Here is a 12,350-nt window from a genome sequence, read left to right as displayed (position 1 = left end):
GCTATTCGTGATGGTCTCCCGCAAGAAAACCTTTTCCATTTCATTGACTTTTTCTTTAAGTGCATCTTCTATGAAAGCATGAGTGCCAGCTCCAGCAACTCACAAATCCATCTTCAAAGGTATTCCCCAACCAGCTGTCCACAGACCAAACAGCTTCCCCCTGTCCTTTGCCAGGCAGGCACTGCATGTCAGATCACTATCACAAGCCTTTAGAAATCATTTCCATAGCCAGACAGAGCATGTTTGTGTTAGTCATTTTAAAGGTTTTAACGTCGTCTTATTGAAAGATGAATAAACTGTATACACCAATGGTAATGGTTATGTACTATTATGTGTACCTGGAGGATCTGAATAAGCCTTGTGAATAATGGACCCAATCCTGGTCCAAAGGGGATTTTTGCCTTTGACTCAAAAAGGAAGCAGGATAAGTACCAAAGTCAGTAGCTGATATAAAGAGATCTTTTGGTGATGGTGGCAAAACTGTTTGCTTCCTCAGACTTTAATCCACACACAGTGGGGAGAAAGAGTAGGCCAAATTCTCCCTTCATTTACTCCAGATTTACCCCCACAGTAACTGTTGACTACAATCAAATCACTCCAGATTTACAGCAGTGCAACTCAGAGCAGAGGTTGGCTTCTGGTGTTTCATTAATGAACTGCTAGGCTTGTACAGATTGATACTGAATTTAGGATACACATGTATAAAATGGACGGGCACTTGGCTTGCAAGATCATGGTTGAACTCAATGAGATGTGTAATGCTCTTAGCTGGTCTTAATAAACAGCCACAGGCTGGCATTCATGCAAGTCAGTTTCAGTCTGTGTGCAATGCAGAGTGAGGATGCGAAACATATACATCACTATCACCCGTGCACACAAGCACCTCAGCAAAAGCAGCATTGTTCTGAGAGAGTGTTTGGGTGGATTCTGTCCGTGCTGATGTCTGAGATGCATGAATGTAAAGAAGACAGTGGCACCAGGCTCCACCATGTGGAAAATAAACCATCACAGGGAAACAAAGCAGTCAGCACTTGATACAGTTGTCAGCAAAAATATTGGGCTAGAAGCTCAGCTGGTAGAAATTGGCATAACTGGGGGGGGAAGGGGGCTGATTTGCAACAGCCAAGGATCCAGCCCTCTATTCCTACAACTACATCCAACATATTGGTTGAGGTCATTTAACCCCACCTCTTGCAATATACTGTAGTTATTTGGAATTAAAGCTTGCTTAGTAGTATGTTTCCCATTTTAAAGATAAGGATAGGGTAGAACTTTATAACAGAATTGTCAATTGTCTCTGGGATTTTCCTTAAGGAAAAAAACATATTTAGCTTCCCTGCTGTGACCTTGCCCAGCACTTTTCATCCAAGGCTATTAAACATCATCTGAGTTTCACAACAACCCTGCAGATTTGAAAGTAAGAAGAAATCTATCCAGACCGATAGGCTAAGGCACACACGGTTGAGTTCTGATCTGTTACAATAATTTAAATCAGAACTAACACCATGATCAGATAAGAATCAAGCTGACTTCCCTAAGGTCATACAGCAAGCTGAGGACTGGACCAAACCATTCTGATTCCCAATCCCCTGTTCTTACCACTATACCACTTGTCCTCTGCTACTATACACCAGTTACAAAAGGAGTATTTTCTTAAGTCTACAAAATATGCTGGGTGCCAGTAGATTGATTTTGTCCAGTGAAATCCAGACAGCAAATCAACCAATGTAGTGGAGTTTATGCCTTGTTCTTTGAATGCACATGATTTCGCAACCTCATCTCATAGAGTTTCAAGGGTGAATTCAAAAAATCTGAAGAAAAACCATTCTGCATTTGACTTCAAGGGTTGGACACGGCCGTTTTTCTGAAGCCAAAATGAGATCATTAGGCCATTCCCATAGTTTGAAAGATTCTCTATATCTGTATGCCTATTAAGCTGGCATTATAGATATTCAGTCAGATAGAAGGTCCTGAGTGCTTTATGTAATATTATTTTTACTGGATCTAATTCTAGCTAACTCAAATCTGGGTTTTTCTGATTGCAGAAAAGCCTTCAAACAAGGGACAATCTAGCTAATAGTGCTTGCATAAATCATTCTCAAAATAATGAGTATCTGTGGAATGAATTCATTTAGCTAAATAGATGGAGGACCACTTAAAAGTTATTTGGAAAGATTATCAAAAGAGAAGGGAAATGCAAAACAATACATTGATGAGAGAAAGGAAAATTCTATTAGAAACAATGAATTTGTAATAAATTCAAAATGTTGAGCAGAATTTTTTTTAAAAAGATTGGCAGGCAACATGATAATTTGGCTGCTCTGGTGCTAAAATGTATTTTTAATTAAACGACACAATATGTTGAAATGCATTTAAAAATAGATAGATAAATAGGTGCCCTGAAGAAGTTAGACTTTTACTTCTCTGACATTCACTTTTCAGATTCAACACTAATCTTCCATTTCTTCTGTAAGATTAAAATATCCTCAGGGATATTTCTTCGATTTCGTTAAATGTATTGTCTATACCATCAAGAACAACTTGTCTATCACTTCAATAAGCTAAACTGCATATATCCACTAGCATAACAACAGGGTAAATTCTGTTCTCACTCAGACTCTGCTCCTCCTCCTTGAAATCAACGGCAAACCACCTATGGACTTGAATAGAAGCAGGAGCAGGACTTTTGTACAGAATTAGGTACTGAACCTGTAAGATGCTGAGCATGTCTCATAAGATGTTGAGTGCCCTTGAATTCTGGAGGAGCACATTTCAATGCTGCTGTAATTATTAATACTAATATTTAGCTCTTATATCCAACTTTTTCTGAGTAGATCTCAAAGCATTTTACAAACGAGGTAAGCATCATTATCCCCATTTTACAGATGGGGAAACTGAGGCACAGAGCAGGGAAGTGACTTGCCAAAGGTCACCCAGAAAGCCAGAGGCATAGCCAGGAATAGGACCATGATATCCTGAGTCCCAATCCAGTGCTCTATCTACTGGGCAAAACCACCTCTCTAACAGCTGCCCAATAAAGGTGGATGAACTTCAATAGTCAGTGAAGCAATTTTTGCAAGGTCCCAAGTGCCCCTTGCTTCCTAAATCCAGAGTAACTCCTCTGAACACAGTGGAGTTACAATCTTCCATACATATAAAACCTTTCCCCAGGAGGATCTCAGACTGCTTTACAAACTGAGGCTAAAACTCTCCTCTCCAATCTACACTGTAGATTTCTTATCCAGACAGCCGATTTCTATTACATACCCCACTCATTCCACGGGGAAGATTCTCAGCTGGTGTAAATTGTCATAGCTGTGTTGATTTGAATGGAGCTAGACCAATTTACGCCACCCCTCCTATGTGGAACTTCCTTCAATGTGAGTGACAGAGGTGCACCCAGATTAATTTATGCGTTATAGTCTGCATTATGGTAAATAGATCTACAGGATAGCTCATAGAATTTTGCTCCATAGATGGGTACAAGTGTCATGGTTGGACTACTGGAAATGTTCCCTATTCTGGTGAGGAACGGTGTAGCTGTTTAATAACACACAGCAACGTCAAAATGCACTTCACTGATGTAGCCCCACACTCTGCATTTTCACCTCTCTGTGGTTTAGATTTTCTGCCCGTTGTGCCATGACTAGTTTAGCTGATTGTACAACAGCAAATACTGTAGCCACTTGCAAATTGTCAGGATGGTTTATCCCTCTTTGCAGCATTAGCACACATGAATCAGCAGTAAGTAGAAACCCATGTAATAGTGGTTAGCAAGAAATCCTTCTCACTGCTGTTAAAATCACCCAGAAGAAACTCTCCTCTCACATAGACTGAATGATGAGTGGTTGAATCTGCTTCTCCATGGCTGAGACACCTTGACCTGCAGCCTCTTCACTGCCTCTATGAAGGATTTCTTCATAATTTATTTCCAAATTCTTGATTCCGTAGGCATGGAATAAAGTTCCTAGCATAATTAACCAGACTGCTCACTCTAAGGTGCTTTTGAACATTGTCCTAACTGTGTAGTCCCAGCATTTGGAATGAAGAGGACTACTTAGGACTACTTATGTCCATATCCAATGGTAACAGGAGACCTGACTCCTTTTCCTTACCTACAGTATTTTTAGTGAGTAATTTTTTCCACCTCATTAAGTTTCATATCAGTCTTTGATACGGTGACCAGATGTTCCGATTTTATAGGGACAGTCCTGATATTTGGGGATTTTTCTTATATAGGTGCCTATTACCCCCCACACTCTGTCCCGATTTTTCATACTTCCTATCTGGTCACCCTAGTCTTTGATGCTCTTATGGAGCAGCTTACCGATTTTCAGACAGCTAACACTGCTGGGACAGGAGCTTTGACTTCAATAGGCAGAGTGTGTGAAATTCACATGAGCAGTGCAGAGACCTGAAGTCCCACCTGAACCCCTAAAATAGGGCTTAAATGAGATTTAAGTGATCCATGAGGTCAAATTTCACCGTTTTGAGTTTCCTATCTTGTGGAAGAGGTTCTTTCTTCACTAGGTGGCTTCCTCTAGCAATTTTCAGGGGTGTGTGCTGGCAAAGCCCAAACCATGCCATCTTTAAGAGCTGGATCCACCCATCACATAAAAGACCTGTTTATATTCTTTAATTTGAACATACAATATTTCAACATTTCAAATACATCAGAACACAAGCTGCCAAACCGGATCAGACCTGAGGTCCCTGTAGTCCAGTATCCTATTTCTGACAGTGTCCAGTACCAAATGCTTCAACAGAAGGTTTAAAAGAAGAGAGATGTGGGATACTCTGCCACCCACATTAACTTTCATCCTGATCTCTAATAGTTAAAGACTGGTTTAAGAGGTTTAATAGCCTTTCCACAACATTTGTTATAATTATGATAATTCTGGATATTCTTGATAGCCATACAAATATCCAATCTCTTTTGGAATCGTAAATTCCTTGCCTCAACAACTTCCTGTGGCAATGAGTTCCGCAGTCTAATTATGCATTGTGTGGGAAAGTATTTCCTTTTATCAATTTTGAATTTCCCACCTTTCAATTTCATTGCCTGTCCCTTTGTTCTTGTGTTATGAGACAGGAAGAACAGAAGCTCCTGATCAACCTTCTCTAGACCATTCATTATTTTATATACATTTATCAACTCCTCTTTTCCATCTCTTTTCTAAGGAGAAATAAATTAAATTAAATTAAAGAAGCTACTTGTACAGAATTTTAAACCTAGCTGTGTGTTTCAAAGGTTTTCATTCTGGGTCAGTCCCTTTTAGAGGAGAAATTATTGTAACTGATTTCATTCTTGTTTGTAAATGCATTTATGATGCCACAGAGAGAATTTGAAATCACTGAGGCAGAGTGCTGATGGTGCAGTTCAATTATATTTGCTGGATGAGCTGACCTTTGTTGTACCAAGAACAAAATCTTATGGGAGAAAAATCTTTTAAATAGCTGCTATTAGTTTTAACCAATTGCCTAGGAAGATGATGTTAAAAGGAACAGACTGGTTGACTATATTAAATAATGTTTTGTACAGGAAACCATTAATTTTGTTTGAGCTCTCTATGTTGTCATTATACACACAGACAGGTAAGTAGAATATTATACACTCCTAATGATTGTCTTTTGAGAAACAGAGAATATCAGACTAATGACAAAATGAACTAGGAAAGTTACCAACACATTAAATAGCACAATCGGATTCCTGCCCTGTAGTGTTATTCATAGATTCCAATGCCAGAGAGACCCTGGTGATCAACTAGTCTGACCTCCTGTATAATACAGGCCAGAGAACTTCCCCAATATAATTCCTAGAGTAGATCTGTTAGACAAACATTGAATCCTGATTTTAAAATGGTCAGTGATGGAGAAATGTATGTCTTGTTTCCAGTCTGTTCAGCTGATTAGCCACCATGACCCCCAAATCTTGTTCAGAGTAACTGCTTCCCAGTGCCCTACAATCCTAAACACCCAGGGTCTATACTGTGCACAGCTCTCTACATGCCCAAGTAGTGTTTCCCATGTCTACAGTGCTATTTTTAGCAGTGTAATGTCCCACTGACGGAGCCTTTCCCTGACATAGGGAAAGGCTCTGGCAGGGTGGACCCTGTGGGGAAAGGCTCCAGTAGTGGGGAAAGGCTCTGGCATCTCCCTGCTGCTGCCTTTCCCTGCCACCTCTCCCTGCCAGAGCCTTTCCTCACTTCAGTCAAAGTCTCCAGCATCTCCCTGCTGCAAGAGCCTTTCACTAAGTGCCTGTACGCCAAATGCTGCCAAAAGTGTAGACATAGATTAAGTGACTTGGTCAAGGTTGCATAGGGAATCTGTGGCAAAGCCAGGAGTGGAACCCAGGTCCCTTGAGTCCCAATCTTTAATTACAAGAACAATCTTCCTCTCTTAATTCACAGTGACATATTTAGAGGGGAGTCTGAGGAAGTCTGACTTGGTGAAATTTACATCAGCTTCTGGTTCCCTCAGTGCAAGAGCGTATTAAGCTACAGCAAGCCCATGAAAAGCATTTGGAAGCCATGTGGACAGTTTTCAAGTGGAGTAGCTGACTCTACAAGATATACAGCAACATCTACCTCAAAGAATCCTTGCATCGCTTCAGACAAAAATAAATAACTTAGCACTTAAAAGAATTTTATTATTGTGAGACCAATACTTCATTCTATCAAAATCTTTTTATACAGTTGTAGTCAAATGAATAATTGGTTTAGCACTGTTAGAAAGAGTCATACCAAGCATATAGCAATAATATGAACCATTCTGACAGAACTGTGTTAACTCACTAAACACAAAGATGAAAGAACAATGGTTGTAAAACTAGCCCTCAAGGGTACTTATATATCCAGGGAAGAGGGTGCCATAACTTGGGCCAGAACAGATCATATCAATCAGTGAGATAACTACTTATCCATCTTAATGCTTCTGGATAAAGAACCAGAATATACCCAGAATAGGGTGACCAGATAGCAAGTGTAAAAAATCGGGACGGAGGTGGGGGGGTAATAGGAGCCTATATAAGAAAAAGCCCCCAAAATAGGGACTGTCCCTATAAAATCAGGACATCTGGTCACCCTAACCCAGAATTTGAACAGGAGCTAAACTGCTTTTCAGTGACCATCAAAAGCCAGATATTCATAAAGTAAGACATGAGGCCCATGTGCATTTGTGCACTTACTTTTGCATATGCAATTTCTAGAGCTTCATGTGCATCGGGAGCATTTTATCCATTTCCAACACAAACGGCTGAGAGGCAGGTGCAGAGATTTAAGACCTCACTTAGGGCCAGATTCAGCCACCCGTGTCTCCTCTGAGTGCCATGTGATGTTGTTTGTATCATGACCCGAATATAATTATATGGCAACACACCTCAACACTTCTCTACATCCCCTAACCCACAAACGCAAAAGGGGTGATTTGCTTCAGTTCGGTTAGACTCCTGTTGGCCCAGCCCTATTAAATACCCAATCTAGAAAACCAGCAAAAACAAGACATGCTTGATTGCGACAGCTGGCGCAGAAGAACGCTCGCCCAGTGCAATCTCACTCTCATCTAGTTCATATCCTAAGGGAAATAGGATGAAGAGCATCCAGGCAAAACCCTCATCGCCCTTGGCATTGCAAGTCCAAAGGGAATCCTGTCACAGAAACCCTAGGAAAACTATTCCCCGAACAAAGGGGTGGAGAGGGGGGACACAGACACATGAAAATAGACTGTTTGACTATCGTGCCGTTCCCCAGGGTACAAGCTGGACTGTTGAACAGCTGTGTCTTCTTAGCTCTGCAGCTGGGAATGCCTCTTATACTGCTTAGCTGCTGAACAGCCACCTCTTCAGGTTGTGCTCACGCACACAGCCTCCAGCATGTAACTTTCTCCCCGCTACACAGTGTGGAGTGCTACTAGCTAGCCACTCATAAATTACTTAGAGGGCAACACCCGCATGTTCTTAGTCCCAGCCTTGACCCCGGAAATGTGCATCTTGTACTGCACAAGTACCCTCCTGGATAGTACAAGCTCATAGCAAGTCCATCATTTCAACAAAGGAAAATGATATATGCACCAGCCTTTTTATCCCAGATGGAGTTTCCCCACACACTCTAATCCAGACACATTGGTTAAGATAAAATGATAAGAAAAGTTTATTAGCTACAGAAAGATAGATTTTAAGTGATTACAAGTGATAAGGCATAAAAGTCAGAATTGGCTACGAAAGTAATAAAAGATAAACACGCAAGTTAATACCTAATTTACCAAGCTAAGTGAACTTAAAAGCAAAGGTTTTGTCTCACCATATGTTGTTGTAAATTTCATAGGCAGGTCTCCTTTCAGCCTTAGTTCAGTTCTTTGAGAGTCGATGTTATAAGCAGAGAGATGGGAGGAGGAGAGGTAAAGTAGAGGTCATTGTTTCTCATTCTTATACCCTCCCTCCTCTTTGAGGATTACCCCCTACTGAGATGCAGACAAACAGTCTCTTGTGTACGTGAGGTTTGAGCCATCTCTGAGATGAAATGTAAAAAATAACATATGAAGATATACCTATCTCATAGAACTGGAGGGGACCTTGAAAGGTCATTGAGTCTAGTCCCCTGCCTTCACTAGCAGGACCAAGTACCATCCCTGACAGATTTTTGCCCCAGATCCCTAAATGACCCCGTCAAGGATTGAACTCACAACCCTGGATTTAGCAGGCCAATGCTTAAACCACTGAGCTATCCCTCCCCCAAATTTCTTGTTTACACCTTCTGGGTGCTGAAGAATGGCTGCTTAAGCTAGTGATCACTCTTTAACTTATGGCTGGGGTGCTGGATTCTCTTTGTCTCTTAAAAACTGGTTTGAACCTGTCTTTCTAATTCTGGAACATGTTACAGAGATGCCGTACAGCAGAAACTTATTACTTTACATACAATGTTGAGACACATATTTTACCATGACAATAATATTCAGCAGATTATGAGTTTCCAAATGATTCCTCACGAGGCATATTTTGTACAAAATTTATCATAGTCTTGTAAAAGTGGTAACCATAATAGTATAGACTGTCACAGCTATCCCTATTGCACCAGAAATGGAATGGAGGGGAGTTTTAGGGCCATACTGTGAGTTTAACGCATAGCCCTGCAGCAGCAATAGACCATCCCAGTGGAGGCTCTAGGACACATTGTGCTTGAACCAAGTTCAGATCTCACAGGCTTCTGGGGAGTTCTGGGGAAGTGGGATTTCTGTGCCACCCTAGAAAAAGACATAGCATTTCCTAATAGCTCTGCCACTCCCTACTCCATTTTGGGGAGCCAGCCACCAGCAGCAACATTAGCCTGATGTGGTCCTTGCACCAACGGGACTGAACATGTGATCAGCTCATGCACAAATGGCAGGATGCCCCTCGTACTATCTCCTTCCACTTGTGCATCCACGTGGGGTGAGGCACAATCTTGCCATGAAGGAAACCTAAAACTATAGAACTGGCTCTGAAGCTGCCCCATCCATGTCTGCTGTCTGCAAAATTTCCATCTGTATAATGATCACTTAACTCATAGCAACCTGGCTTTTGGAAAAGCAAGATAGGGCTACGCGAGCTAAGCAGACTTAGAAGATGCTGCTCGACCAAACCCAGACAGATCTCCTACTGGACCACACAATTATAAAATTATTAAGCTAGTGGATGGAGAGAAAGGAGGACCATCTCACCAGTGTTTGAATGGCACCGCATTGGCAAAATGGAATTGTTTAGGGTGATCCAAGTGGAAACGGAGATCTTTTGCTGAGCCTGCATTATTCATTGCTCTCTTTCATCCCATTACTCTTAGCTACCGGTGAGATGTATTAGACAGTGGAAGAGCTCCCCCAGGGAAAGCTGCATACGTGCCATTGCTTGGGTAATTTAGAAGTAGATTGAAGCTAGCACTCAAGAATATACCTATAAAGGAACAATCCCGCATTGGCAAAGCACATGAAGGAGCTGGAGCAGTTGGACTTTTCCACCATCTAATTGCTATGAATAGCCATTGCAGTGACAACTTTTCAGACAGCTGAGAAGGCCAGTTCACTAACAGGGATACACATTCTGAAACATTGTACATATTTATAGCCAACTCCCACTGACTTGAATGGAAGCCCATGCAACCGAATCTGCATTGAAGATTTAGAGATACCATAAGTTTCCGCAAATTCAAGACAGATGAATATTACAAATCTAGCTCCATCTCATCCTTGTCCCCTTTCACCACACCTCTAAATGAAGCTGTACTTATTTAAAGGCCTAAGAAGCAAGTAAATAAAAGACCAGGTAAGCTAGCAGCAATAGGCTAAGTATGACGACTTCAGGACAGAGAACAGGTGGATGGAAGAAGCTAAGTAGAGAACAGGAGACTGCAAAGTTTAAAACAACAGTGTACATACCAATGTTAACAGGTATGGAGCAATGAATATGGTTTAACGTTGGTGCATTTATCTCCAGTGTAATGGTTTCTCCATCTCAGGTCCGGAGGGAGGCCACTCTGCTTTATTACACACAGTCTTTGTCCCATAGCCTCCCTGCTGGGGCAAGCAACAAACAGTCTGGTGCAGGCCTTCTGGCCTACAGTAAATATGCAGCCAGCCTCAGGTGTGGGGCAGCGGCAGGGGGACCCAGACCCACCCTACTCCACAGTGCCCCAGCCCAGAGCCCTGGCAGTGACGGATGGTTCCACTCCTGGGTCAGTGAAGAAATGTAAGGTCACTGCTTCACGTCCTGGAAGCACAACTGTCTGGTTTCCCTGGGCTACTTCCTACCTGACTCTGCTGGCATTGCTCCATCGCCGCCGGGCTCTGGCTCACAGTCTCCCTGTCGGGCGGTGCTTCCTCCAGTATCTCCGTGGGGCCTTCCATTTTCTGGGCCAGTAGGGCAGCGGGCTGCTCCACAGCCAGTCCTGGATTTAACAGGAGGGCTCAGCTCTCTGGTGGGAACATCTGTCTCCTTCCTTGGTCAGCAAACAACTAAGCTGCAGAGCCCTACTTTTATACTTCCTGCCTTGCCCCTGCACTTCCTGAGAGGAGGGCAGGGCGGGGTTAGTTGCGCCCATCAGGGGAATGTAATGGTTCCTCCCTCTCGCGTCCAGAGGGAGGGCACTCTGCCTCACTATATCCAGTAATAGGCACCGAATATTGGCTGAAGAGGATAAAGACAATTGAGGGTTGGGCTGCATATTCCACCAAGCCAGGAGAAGCTGAGGTGAATTTCCTCATAAGAACATAAAAATGGCCACACTGGGTCCGACCAAAGGTCCATCTAGCTCATTATCCTGTCTTCCGACAGTGGTTGGTGCCAGATGCTTCAGAAGGAATGAACAGAAGAGGGCAATTTGACTTATCCATCCCCTGTCATCCTGTCTCAGCTTCTGGCAATCAGAGGCTTAGGGACACTCAGAGCATAGGGTTGCATCCCTGACCATCTTGGCTAATAGCCATTGATGGGCCTATCCTCCATGGACTTAGCTAATTCTTTTTTGAACCCAGTTATACTATTGGCCTTCACAACATCCCCTGGCACTGAGTTCCACAGGTTGGCTGTGCATTGTGTGAAGAAGTACTTCCTTACATTTCATTGGGTGAACCCTGGTTCTTGTGTTATGTGAAAGAGTTAATAACACTTCCCTATTCACTTTCTCCACACCATTCATGATTTCTTAGCTCTATAATATCCCTTCTTAGTTGGCTCTTTTCTAAGCAGAACAGTCCCAAGTCTTTTTAATCTCTCCTCATATGGAAGCTGTTCCATACCTCTAATCATTTTTGTTCCCTCTCTGTATATTTTTTCCAATTCTAACATATCCTTTTTGAGATGGGGCAACCAGAACTGAACTGATTTATATAGTGGCATTATGATATTTTCTGTCTTATTACCTGTCCCTTCCTTAATGGTTCCCAACATTCTGTTCGCTTTTTTGACGGCCGCTGCACATTGAGCAGATGTTTTCAGAGAACAATTCACAATGCCTCCAAGCTCTCTTTCTTGACTAACAGCTAATTTACACTTCTTCATTTTGTAGGTATAGTTGGGATTATGTTTTCCAATGTGCATTACTTTGCATTTATCCATACTGAATTTCATCTGTCATTTTGTTGCCCAGCCACCCAGTTTTGTGAGATCCCTTTGTAATTCTTCACAGTCAGCTTTGAACTTAACTATCTTCAGGAGTTTTGAATTATCTTCAAACTTTGCCACCTCACTGTTTATTTCCCCGATGCCTTCCTGTCAGGACATCAGGAAATAGCTGCATCTTGAATCACCACAAGTCATTGTGGCTTTCCCCTAATATCTCTCTCTCTCAAGCATTACCAACCAGCTGTACCTTCTAGTTCTGAGG

Source organism: Emys orbicularis, chromosome 10 (assembly GCF_028017835.1).
Source record: "Emys orbicularis isolate rEmyOrb1 chromosome 10, rEmyOrb1.hap1, whole genome shotgun sequence".
Lineage (NCBI taxonomy): Eukaryota > Metazoa > Chordata > Testudines > Emydidae > Emys > Emys orbicularis.
This window is presented reverse-complemented; position numbering follows the sequence as displayed.